Genomic DNA, 10495 nt, shown 5'->3' with positions numbered 1-10495 from the left:
TACGTTCTGTGTGTGTGTGTGTGTGTGTGTGTGTGTGTGTGTGTGTGTGTGTGTCTGCAACAGTGACAGTGGATGGGCGGAGGCGTAACCTTTCCATTCACGTCATTTAGATTTCAATTACAATGACTGTGTGCTGAGACCTTGTTAAAAACATCCTCTTTACAAAATCATCCAATCAAGAGAGCCCATACTTAGACAGGTTAGAGTCTTTACAATCCTAAGGTAATAACAGGCAATACCACACTCACAGGAAGTGGATATTGATTGGTTATTACGTATAACACACAACATAGTCTCCAGAAATCAATAAGAACCCTTTTTCTGCCTTGATGATTGTGTGATGATTCAGTCAAGTGTATGCCGTCTCTCACACACTCAGTCAAACACACACACACACACACACACAAACACACACGAACACAGATGACAAAAGAATGAGCGAAGTGAAAAATGTCAATGTATTTTTCATAGTGATTATATTCTGCTGGTGTGCTGGGACCCCACGCTGAGCACCTTGGCATCAAAATGTTATTCATCAATCACATCAGCTCTGCCTCAGAAACTGCCTCAATTTCTCCTCAACTGGAGAGAATAACTATTGACTTCAAGCTCCTTTCTCTCTGAAGTTTCTAAACTGCTAATGATTGATAAATGAAGTACACTCCTTAAGGCTTTTGTTAATTAACTTTCACATGTGAAACATTGACAGAATTGTCAAGTTGTTTTGAAGTCCGAAGTACAGTAAGCGAGGAATTTTAATTGGATGGAGACAAACTCCACCAATCTGGGAAATGAACAGCTCATTTCCCAGGTCAGTGCACCTTCAGCACCTCTTAACTCAAACTACAGGTGAGTGACCTGCTGATGAAATCTAATCTAGTAATCATTCTGAATTTCAAATCAGCATAATCTCCAGGGATGTCTCCAGGGATATCTGGGTCCAGATGTTCAATCCCAGTGCTAGGCACTTGTTTTTTGTTTTAAGCCTTTCCCAAACCTTAACCCTTAACTCAACCACTCTGAATGAATGCCTAAACTTAAGTTTAACCGTATCCCTAACCTTAACCCAGTGGTGTAGTGGGGGTATACGCAGGTATACGCAGTATGCCCACTTATTTTTCAGTGGGCATTGCCTATACTCACTTCTTAATCCCCACACAAAGTAATGTAGTGGAAGTATATGCCATTTCAATTAACAAGGCTTGCTAATATGACTAAGATAATGCCTTTGTCTGCTAGACAATTAAATAAAGTTTAAAGAAAAACAATAGAACAGGAAGTTTTGGCTATAGGCTACTTTAAAGCGAGGCAAGACATGCCTCATAATATGAAGTAAAACATACAGGTGCCAAACAATTAAGGAACAGGAAAAATATAGGGATGCTAATGATGGGTCTAACTGTCTTCTGATAGATGGAAAGGCTTTCCCAAAAACCTCCCCTTTTAAATGTTAACTAGCTACAATGAAGCCTATGCCTACCTGTCAGAATATCATTTGCATCAATCCAGTGGCCATTTCTTTTGCAAACTCCTTCTCATGTACAAAACAGAAACACTGCTAATCAACAAACAACAGTGCTAGGTGTCTGCACACTTGAATTAAAAGGCAATTACACTCAAAAATCTAAATTTCTTAGATTTTTTTCCCAGACCTCAAAAGTAGTTTCCTGATGTGGTTCAAGCATTTTTATGGTATTAAAACATACAATTCGGTTGTATTTCTGTTTTAAAAAGTGTGACTATGAGAGCATGAACCTGAAAAAATGCACAGTACAGCTAGGGTTGGCCTGACCAATAAGGGATTTTTTTATTTTAGGTCATTCAGATTGTGTCACTGTTTCCCCTTCGCTGGGTGGGCCATTTGAAAATGTTTTGGCATAATTAGAGTATACTGACAGCTTGACTGACAACTAAGATACGGCACCACATGGCATAATTAAAACGTCAAGCCATGGCGTAATTTTGTGACAGCTAAGATATGGCACCACAATGTCAAGCCATGGCGTAATTCTGTTGCTGCACGGGTTGGCGTTTTATTTGAAGGTTGTCAGTCAACAACTGGACAAGAACAAGATATTACGATCAACAAGCAGGATGACTGAGCAGCAAGCAGTAAGTCACCCTCCCTCTGCACGTATACAGAATGTCCGATGTGAACAAATCAAGAGAGATTTCATTTCAGAACCATGGACAGCGGGAGAGCGGCGTTCCTAGGTTCCAACCTTCAGCACCACAGGACAATGGACAACGACAGTTATGGAAATAATTCAAATTCTACTCATGTAGATGTTCATATTCAATATGTAATGAAATGTCCATATTTAATTACATTCACATAAACTCAACGTCAGTTCCTGAACTAGCTAGCTATAGTCTAAATGAAATGTCCATATTTAATTACATTCACATAAACTCAATTTCAGTTCCTGAACTAGCAAGCTATAAACTAAATTGAATTGTACCAATCTCTATCGTGAACTTATGTGGATGGGAGAGGGTAGATTGCTATACCATCTGCCATTGATCAGAAAGATCAGTCCTATACACTGTAGGCCAGCCCTCTTCGCTCTGAGCTCCGTCAGTCAACTCTGCAAGAGTGGAGCAAATTACACAAACATTTACATTTGCAGTTGCAGAGTATCAAGCACCGTCAATAATTAGGTTGATTATGGACCACGGGACGGCAGTCGTTCTCTCGCTTTGAAGAGACGAGGCAATTTGTATGCGTTTTAAATTAAATAAAGGCAAAGTCTTTTCAGTAAGTAGGCTAATACATTGATGATTGATCATTATTTTCTAACATACTTCATGTAATTATTAGGCTACTACAATTTCTGCTCACATTCACTACTAAAATATGCTTTTGTTATATTAACCTAACAGTGAAGATTTTTTTATTGATTCTTCAAATCAGCAAATCCTTAAAAAAAGAAAAACAAGAAAGATCTTACCTTAAGCAACTTGAAAAAGATGTCCAACTGATTATATTTCCTTCCAAAATGTGACTATGGAAGACTCAAAAGTCAAAAGAGATATATGTGCGCCACTTGTTAATGAGAAAGCATTGATGTGAAGATGCTCCGTAGCCTACTTCGCAACGACGGAGAGGAGAGACACCGACAGCCTGCTGTTGCTCCGCGCGCTTTAGCACAAATAGCTAAATCCACGAACAAGCACAAGAGGCGCAGAATGGGGTGGGAGGAGGCGCACAGGGCGGGGAAGTAAAGTGCGTGTCACCCAACGCCCCACTGTTTCTCGCGCTGCAAGAGGTTGCCCAAAGAGGTATTATAGAGGAGAGCAAAGGTGACGCGATCACACCTACTGTGTGGGTGGTGGTGGTGCTGTAATGAAGCAAAGCAGTGCGATAAAAACAACAACAACACAGAGTTACATATGGAATAAACAAAACCTACAGTCAATAACGCAATAGAAAATATATATACAGTGTGTGCAAATGTAGTAAGTTATGGAGGTAAGGCAATAAATAGGCCATAGTGCAAAATAATTACAATTTAGTATTAACACTGGAGTGATAGATGTGCAGAAGATGATGTGCAAATAGAGATACTGGGGTGCAAATGAGCAAAATAAATAACAATGTAAATAACAATATGGGGATGAGGTAGTTGGGTGGGCTAATTACAGATGGGCTGTGTACAGGTGCAGTGATCCGTAAGCTGCTCTGACAACTGATGCTTAAAGTTAGTGAGGGAGATAAGTGTCTCCAGCTTCAGAGATTTTTGCAGTTCGTTCCAGTCATTTGCAGCAGAGAACTGGAGGAATGGCGGCCAAAGGAGGTGTTGGCTTTGGGGATGACCAGTGAGATATACCTGCTGGAACGTATACTACGGGTGGGTGTTGCTATGGTGACCAATGATCTAAGATAAGGCAGGGATTTGCCTAGAAGTGATTTATAGATAACCTGGAGCCAGTGGGTTTGGCGACCAATATGTAGTGAGGGCCAGCCAACGAGAGCGTACAGGTCACAATGGTGGGTAGTATATGGGGCTTTGGTGACAAAACGGATGGCACTGTGATAGACTACATTCAATTTGCTGAGTAGAGTGTTGGAAGCTATTTTGTAAATGACATCGCCGAAGTCAAGGATCGGTAGGATAGTCAGTTTTACGAGGGCATGTTTAGCAGCATGAGTGAAGGAGGCTTTGTTGCGAAATAGGAAGCCAATTCTAGATGTAACTTTGGATTGGAGATGCTTAATGTGAGTCTGGAAGGATAGTTTACGGTCTAACCAGACACCTAGGTATTTGTAGTTGACCCGCCGAGAGTAGTAATTCTAGTCGGGCGGGCGGGTGCAAGCAGCGTTCAATTGAAGAACATGCATTTCGTTTTACTAGCGTTTAAGAGCAGTTGGAGGCTACGGAAGGAGTGTTGTATGGCATTGAAGCTCGTTTGGAGGTTTGTTAACACAGTGTCCAATGAAGGGCCAGATATATACAAAATGGGGTCGTCTGCTTAGAGGTGGATCTGAGAGTCACTAGCAGCAAGAGAATAGAGTCGGCCCGAGAATTGAACCCTGTGGCACCCCCATAGAGACTGCCAGAGGTCCAGACAACAGGCCCTCCGATTTGACACATTGAACTCTATCTGAGAAGTAGTTGGTGAACCAGGCAAGGCAGTCATTTGAAAACCAAGGCTATTTAGTCTGCCAATAAGAATGCGGTGATTGACAGAGTCAAAAGCCTTGGCCAGGTCGATGAAGACTGCTGCACAAGACTGCAGCGGAGGGTGCAGAGCTGGTGGCCGGGGTAGTGGTAGCCAGGTGGAAAGCATGGCCTGCCGTAGCAAAATGCTTATTGAAATTCTCGATTATCGTAGATTTATCGGTGGTGACAGTGTTTCCTAGCCTCAGTGCAGTGGGTAGCTGGGAGGAGGTGCTCTTATTCTCCATGGACTTTACAGTGTCCCAAAACCTTTTGGAGTTAGTGCTACAGGATGCAAATTTATGTTTGAAAAAGCTAGCCTTTGCTTTCCTAACTGATTGTGTATACTGGTTCCTGACTTCCCTGAAAAGTTGCATATCGCGGGGGCTGTTCGATGCTAATGCAGTACGCCACAGGATGTTTTTGTGCTGGTCAAGGGCAGTCAAGTCTGGGGTGAACCAGGGGCTATATCTGTTCTTAGTTCTGAATTTTTTGAATGGGGCATGCTTATTTAAGATGGAGAGGAAAGCACTTTTGAAGAACATCCAGGTATCCTCTACTGATGGAATGAGGTCAATATCCATCCAGGATACCCGGGCCAGGTCAATTAGAAAGGCCTGCTCGCTGAAGTATTTTAGGGAGCGTTTGACAGTGATGAGGAGTGGTCGTTTGACCGCAGACCCATTACGGACGCAGGCAATGAGGCAGTGATCGCTGAGATCCTGGTTGAAGACAGCGGAGGTGTATTTAGAGGGTAAATTAGTCAGGATGATATCTATGAGGGTGCCCATGTTTACGGATTTAGGGTTGTACCTGGTAGGTTCCTTGATAATTTGTGTGAAATTGAGGGCATCTAGTTTAGATTGTAGGACGGCCGGAGTGTTAAGCATATCCCAGTTTAGGTCACCAAGCAGTACGAGCTCTGAGGATAAATGGGGGGCAAGCAATTCACATATGGTGTCCAGGGCAGAATTGGGGGCTGAGGGGGGTCTGTAGCAAGCGGCAACAGTGAGAGACTTATTTCTGGAAAGGTGATAGCGCCTGGGGGGTAGGAGTGATACTGGGGCTACAGGGTCTGGGTTAACCTCTACATCACCAGAGGAACAGAGGAGGAATAGAATAAGGATACGGCTAAAGGCTTTAAGAACTGGTCTTCTAGTGCGTTGGGTACAGAGAAAAGGGGCAGATTTCCGGGCGTTGTAGAATAGATTCAGGGCATTATGTACAGACAAGGATATGGAAGGATATGAGTACAGTGGAGGTACACCAAAGCATTGGGTAACTATGAAAGAGATAGCATCACTGGAGGTACCGATTGAGCCGGTCTCCGCGTGTATGGGGGGTGGGACAAAGGAGCTCTCTGAGGCTGGTTAAGCTGAACTTGGGGCTCTACAGTGAAATTGTATAATAAGAACTAACCCAAACAGCAATAGGCTAGGCATATTGACATGGTAGAGAGGGATAATGCAATCACAGGTGTTATTCGAGAGGGCTAAGACAACAACTGGTAATGGCGATGAAAGTTTGGACTGAGGCTAAACAGATAAACAGGATGGGGTACCTTGTAAAGGAACAGTCCAGCAGGCATTAGCTGTGTAGCTGAGTGATCATAGGGTCCAGTGAACAGCACTAAGTAAGTCCAGGAGCAGATCGTAGGCTGCTAAATCACAGGCGAGCAGGAGGCACAGCTGTTGATTGCGCGTGCTAGCGGGCCAGGGCTAGCAGATGGATCTTCGTGGTCATCGCAACGGGAAGCCTGTTGAAACCACATCAGACGATTACGTCGGCAGACCAGTCGTGATGGATCGGCGGGGCTCCGTGTCAACACTAGGAGGTCCCGTCCGGTTGACAGAGAGGTAGATAGCCGGGAGATGGGCCTGGCTCGAGGCTAGCTCAAGGCTAACTGGTACGTCGGGAAGTGGTGATTAGCCAACAACAGCCATTCCGCTGCAGCTAGCTAGTTGCGATGGTCCGGTGTTAAGGTCCAGTGATTCAGTGATTCCGGCAGAAAATCCGATATGCTCTGGGTTGATAGCACGCTGTGCAGACCGGCCGATAATTTTCCAGGCTAGAGCTGACTGGTAGGTAGTGCAGGCCACGGACAGTGGTGAAGACCGCTAACGGTGGCTAATAGCAAGTTGCTAGTTAGCTGGCTAGCTGGCTAGTTTCAGCCGTAGGTTCTTGATAAAAATAAAGAAATAATAGAATCTGTTCCACATTGGGTGAGGCGGGTTGCAGGAAAGTATATTTAGTTAAAGGATGGAAAGTGAGATAGAGAAATATCTACGAATAAAAGACAAAAAACTAAAAAAACAGGCTATTTACACGAGGACACAACACAATACACGACCACACTACTACGCCATCTTGGAGCAAGAAATTAAATGTCTCCAATTAAAATGTAATAGCCATATCTAGTGCCATACAAAAGCAAACACAGTAAATATCGCCTTTTTGCTCTGTATGGATTTTTATCCATTAAAGGATTTATCCAGAGCTTTAAAAAAGTATAGAAATTGTCTATATAAGAGATGCACATTACTTGTGACATAAGCAATGTCTTATGCTATCAATCATGATAGCATGAGATACGATATCTGTCACCTACATGTTCATACGTTTTCGATATGTTTGAGCCTGCCTTTTCTCCTGTCTCAATCATCAAACACACAGCAGGACACCCATTACCTGTAGTTAATTATGGGAAGATATGGCTGCATTTAGACAGGCAGCCCAATTCATATCTTTTTTTCAATAATTGGTCTTTTGACCAATCAGACCAGCTCTGAAAAAGAGCTGATGTGAAAAGATCTCATGTGATTGGTCAAAATCCAAATTACTGGAAAAAATATCAGAATTGGGCTTCCTGTCTAAACACAGCCTATTTAGCGTATTTAGCCTCTAAGGACTGAGGATGAAGTGTCACAGCCTGGCAGATGTGACAAATTGCCTTGTTGACTGAACAAGCAATGTGATTGTATAATTGACTGATTGATTTTACACCTGGCCTGTATTTAATCCCTGTTTCTTTCCGTGTTCTAGGTGGGGTATCTTGCCAAGCGGTGTGCTGGGGTAGAGTGATGAGTTGGTGGTGTTTGAAGTGGAGGGAGTACAGGGCTTATCATGTCTCTTGAGGAGGCTTAAAATAGTTTTCTGTTTGGAAAATTTTAATATGTTCAGAAGGAGTTGGGTAATTGGTTAAGGAAGGAGGACTGGAGGGGGAAAAATATCAATGATGTGGCTCTTGCTGCTGGTGACGCTCGGATCCACCTCTATGCGGACGACACCATTTTGTATACATCTGGCCCTTCATTGTACACTGTTAACAAACCTCCAAACGAGCTTCAACGCCATACAACACTCCTTCCGTAGCCTCCAACTGCTCTTAAACACTAGTAAAACTAAATGCATGCTCTTCAACCGAACGCTGCTTGAACCCGCCCACCCGACTAGAATCACTACTCTCAGCGGGTCTGACCTAGAGTATGTGGACAACTACAAATACCTAGGTGTCTGGTTAGACTGTAAACTCTCCTTCCAGACTCACATTAAGCATCTCCAATCAAAAGTTAGATCTAGAATCGGCTTCCTATTTCGCAAACAAAGCCTCCTTCACTCATGCTGCTAAACATGCCCTCGTAAAACTGACTATCCTACCGATCCTTGACTTCGGCGATGTCATTTACAAAATAGCTTCCAACACTCTACTCAGCAAATTGAATGTAGTCTATCACAGTGCCATCCGTTTTGTCACCAAAGCCCCATATACTACCCACCATTGTGACCTGTACGCTCTTGTTGGCTGGCCCTCACTACATATTCATCGCCAAACCCACTGGCTCCAGGTCATCTATAAGAGTTAGCTATTTTGTAAATGACATCGCCGAAGTCAAGGATCGGTAGGATAGTCAGTTTTACGAGGGCTATGTCTCTTCCGTCTTCAAGAGAGCGAGAGTTGCACCCCTTCTCAAAAAACCAACACTCGATCCCTCCGATGTCAACAACTACAGACCAGTATCCCTTCTTTCTGTTCTCTCCAAAACTCTTGAGTGTGCCGTCTTTAGCCAACTCTCTTGCTATCTCTCTCAGAATGACCTTCTTGATCCAAACCAGTCAGGTTTCAAGACTGGTCATTCAACTGAGACTGCTCTTCTCTGTGTCACGGAGGCTCTCCGCACTGCTAAAGCTAACTATCTCTCCTCTGCTCTTGTCCTTCTAGACCTGTCTGCTGCCTTTGATACTGTGAACCATCAGATCCTCCTCTCCACCCTCTCCGAGTTGGGCATCTCCGGCGCAGCTCACTCTTGGATTGCGTCCTAACTGACCGGTCGCTCCTACCAAGTGGCGTGGCGAGAATCTGTCTCCGCACCACGTGCTCTCACCACTGGTGTCCCCCAGGGCTCAGTTCTAGGCCCTCTCCTATTCTCGCTATACACCAAGTCACTTGGCTCTGTCATATCCTCACATGGCCTCTCCTATCATTGCTACGCAGACGACACACAACTAATCTTCTCCTTTCCCCCTTCTGATAACCAGGTGGCGAATCGCATCTCTGGCAGACATATCAGTGTGGATGACGGATCACCACCTCAAGCTGAACCTTGGCAAGACGGAGCTGCTCTTCCTCCCGGGGAAGGACTGCCCATTCCATGATCTCGCCATCACGGTTGACAATTCCATTGTGTCCTCCTCCCAGAGTGCAAAGAGCCTTGGCGTGACCCTGGACAACACCCTGTCGTTCTCCGCTAACATCAAGGCGGTGACCCGATCCATTCGGAGAGTACGACCCTGCCTTACACAGGAAGCGGCACAGGTCCTAATCCAGGCACTTGTCATCTCCCGTCTGGATTACTGCAACTCGCTGTTGGCTGGGCTCCCTGCCTGTGCCATTAAACCCCTACAACTCATCCAGAATGCCGCAGCCCGTCTGGTGTTCAACCTTCCAAAGTTCTCTCACGTCACCCCGCTCCTCTGCACACTCCACTGGCTTCCAGTTGAAGCTCGCATCTGCTACAAGACCATGGTGCTTGCCTACGGAGCTGTGAGGGGAACGGCACCTCCGTACCTTCAGGCTCTGATCAGTCCCTACACCCAAACGAGGGCATTGCGTTCATCCACCTCTGGCCTGCTGGCCCCCCTACCTCTACCGAAGCACAGTTCCCGCTCAGCCCAGTCAAAACTGTTCGCTGCTCTGGTACCCCAATGGTGGAACAAGCTCCCTCACGACGCCAGGACAGCAGAGTCACTCACCACCTTCCGGAGACACTTGAAACCCCACCTCTTTAAGGAATAACTGGGATAGGATAAAGTAATCCTTCTACCCCCCCTTACCCCACCCCAAAGAAAGAAAAAAAACATATTGTAAAGTGGTTATCCCACTGGCTATAAGGTGAATGCACCAATTTGTAAGTCGCTCTGGATAAGAGCGTCTGCTAAATGACGTAAATGTAAATGTAAATGTATAATTCACTGATAGGCAAATCCCTGTCTTATCTTAGCTCACTGGTCACCATAGCAACACCCACCCATAGTCTGCGCTCCAGCAGGTATATCTCACTGGTCATCCCCAAAGCCAACACCTCCTTTGGCCGCCATTCCTTCCAGTTCTCTGCTGCCAATGACTGGAACGAACTGCAAAAATCTCTGAAGCTGGAGACTCTTACCTCCCTCACTAACTTTAAGTGTCAGTTGTCAGAGCAGCTTACCGATCACTGCACCTGTACACAGCCATTCTGAAATTAGCCCACCCAACTACCTCATCCCCATATTGTTATTTATTTTGCTCATTTGCACCCCAGTATCTCTATTTGCACATCATCTTTTGCACATCTATC

This window comes from Coregonus lavaretus, assembly GCF_964263955.1.
Source record: "Coregonus lavaretus genome assembly, chromosome: 4".
Lineage (NCBI taxonomy): Eukaryota > Metazoa > Chordata > Actinopteri > Salmoniformes > Salmonidae > Coregonus > Coregonus lavaretus.
Note: the sequence above shows the minus strand (reverse complement) of the source record.